Source organism: Apodemus sylvaticus, chromosome 2 (genome assembly GCF_947179515.1).
Source record: "Apodemus sylvaticus chromosome 2, mApoSyl1.1, whole genome shotgun sequence".
NCBI classification, from domain to species: Eukaryota; Metazoa; Chordata; class Mammalia; order Rodentia; family Muridae; genus Apodemus; species Apodemus sylvaticus.
In genome coordinates this window covers 82142312-82145179 of record NC_067473.1, presented here as the reverse complement: position 1 = coordinate 82145179, position 2868 = coordinate 82142312, and the positions used below count along the sequence as shown (strand labels likewise).

Below are 2868 nucleotides of genomic sequence, written 5' to 3'. Positions count from 1 at the left end.
AAGAGGGTCATTTCCCTAATTTCTTTCTCAGCATACTTATCCTTTGAGTATAGGAATGCTACTGATTTGCTTGAGTTGATTTTATAACCTGCCACTTTGCTGAAGTTGTTTATCAGCTGTAGGAGTTCTCTAGTGGAGTTTTTTTTATGTCACTTAGGTAGACTATCATAACATCTGCAAATAATGATAGTTTGACTTCTTCCTTTCCAATGTGTATCCCTTTGACCTCCTTATGTTGTCTAATTGCCTGAGCTAGTACCTCAAGTACAATATTGAAAAGATAAGGAGTAAGGGGGCAGCCCTGTCTAGTTCCTGATTTTAGTGGGATTCTTCAAGTTTAAGATGAGATTTTAAATCCAACTCTTGCTTTTCGGTGTGTTAGGGTATCCAGGATTTTCTGTGGTGGGAGAATTGGATTCTGATGTTGCCAAATAGCTTTGGTTTCTTTTGGTAGTGTACTTGTGCTTGCCTTTTGCCATCTGGTTATCTCTGGTTTAGTTTGTCTTGCTGTCTCTGGATGGAGCTTGTACCTCCTGTATATCTGTAAGCCTGAGTTTGTATGCTGGGAGACCAAGTCTCTTCTGGCAGGGTCTGTGCACAGTCCCAGGTGAAGAGGGCAACTGGAAGGCTACTGTCCCAGCTGCTCCACTGATCATATGCCCTGTGCAGTCCTAGCTGTTCCCCTCCAGACAGATATTGGAGAGAAAGTGGAGATCACACCTCCATACTCAGAAATGAAAGCACTACTGGGAGTTAATTCTCTCCAGGTGGGCTGTGCAAAGAAGGTTGTGGAGCTACCTGCCTCCCTGATGCAAATGTTTAACATAAAGCTCCTGTTCCAGCTGTTCCTCTGATTGCATGTCCTGTTAACATAACTTTTCTTCAGATGTACAAATAAGATTAGTATCCTGTGCTAATCACTACTTTTTAGGCGTTAAATATTAAATGACACCAAAAAATAAATAGGACTGGATCTCTAAGACATGAGACTCATGGATAATACAGGCCTCCTGAGTGAGCATTCTGTACAAGTATGATTATGATTGTACTTATTATTTATAATTTTCTATATATGCAGCAGATACATGGAAGACAGAAATGTTTTCTATGATGTACAGTCTAGAAGATCAAGTGTTAAAGAGATAAGCTACTCAAGAATTAGTACAGAAAAAAAGAATGATAATGCAAGTAGTGTGTCACAAACTTGATCCATTATTTTTCAGATTCATTATTTTTTTCAGATACATAAAATAATTCAGATACATTTTTTCATTATTTTTTTCAGATACATAAAATAAACTTCCACTATGCTCTTAAGATGAATACACCCTCCACCTATGTTTTCACTCAAGAATTTACTTTATTTCCAAGCTGGGCTTGGATTCCTAGCCAATATGTTTCTTCTTCTTTTCTATATTTTCATCATCCTAGGTCACAGACCTAAGCCCACAGACCTGATCTCCTGTCAACTGACCTTTGTTCACATCATGATGCTCCTCACTGGAGGGGATATTTGGCTTACAGACTTGTTTGAGACACTGAACATTGATAATGACTTCAAGTGTAAGGTAACATTTTATATAAGTAGGTTGATGAGAAGCCTCTCTATCTGCATCACCTGCCTCCTGAGTGTGTTCCAGGCTGTCACTATCAGTGTCAGCACCTCTTTGTTGGCAAAATTTAAACAAAAATTAAAAAAGTACATGATATATGCTTTCTTATGTATGTGGTCTTTCAATTTGTCCTTCAATAGCAACCGGATCTTCTATGTTGGTGCTTATACCAACATGAGTGAGACCAACCAGATGAAGATAACAAAATACTGTTCACTCTTATCCATGAAATATACCATCAGAGGACTGATTTTAATGGTGGATATTTCCAGAGACGTGTTTCTTGTAGGAATCATGATAACCACAAGTGTATACATAGTGACTATCTTGTTCCGACATCAGAGGCAATGCAAGCATCTTCACAGCATCAGTCACCTGAGAGCATCCCCTGAGAAAAGGGCCACTCAGACCATCTTGTTGCTGGTGGTTTTCTTTGTGGTCATGTACTGGGTGGACTTCATCATCTCAACAACCTCTGTCCTGTTATGGATGTATGACCCTATTATCCTGACTGTTCAGAAGTTTGTGATGAATGCCTATCCCACAATTACTCCATTGGTGCAAATCAGCTTTGATAACAGAATAATTATTATACTGAAAAACAGACAGTCAAAATGCCACCATATATTTTCTAAGAGATGTTTTCTCTCTTCCTTAAAAAGCTATTGATTAATTTCTTATTAGTATGTACAAGTGCTGTGCAAGTGTGGAACCATGTGTACATTCAGAGTTGAGAAAATGTCATGGAATTCCCCGGAATTCCCCGGAACTGGACTTACTAGTGGTTAAAAGGATTCATTCTGTGCAGCCCCAGTTATGTTGTTTCCAAAATACAGGTTCTTTTTAAACTTGAATGGTTCAAGTAGCAAAGCAAGATTCTTCATATGATTTTAAGTAAAATGCATGCTATTACATATATATTCATTCTTTTGACTTTTCTGTTGTCAAGTAGTAGAGACACTTCTTAAGTCAATTGTACACAATAAGTTGTTATTTCCACATGAATAATCTTTATCATTTTTACTTTATATAGTAAACATTGCTTTGATGCTGAAGGTCCTCAAAAAAGATCCTAATTGAAATTGACTTTTAAATTTTGTTTTGATTTTATTTTCACTTATCAAAAATAGTTTAAATATGTTATTGTACCATTATTTCTTTCCCCCTAATCATAATTTATCTATATCCATGAATAATGTGGATTTTAATTTTCTATTTTGCCACAGTTATTTAATGAGTCTTTTTTGAAAATATC

The 2868-nt window shown here is 36.7% G+C and overlaps 1 pseudogene; it reads left to right on the top strand.

The window, feature by feature from the left end:
- Positions 1–1337: 1337 nt before the first annotated feature.
- On the top strand, positions 1338–2248 carry LOC127677469 (putative vomeronasal receptor-like protein 4; annotated as a pseudogene).
- The last annotated feature ends 620 nt before the right edge of the window (positions 2249–2868 follow it).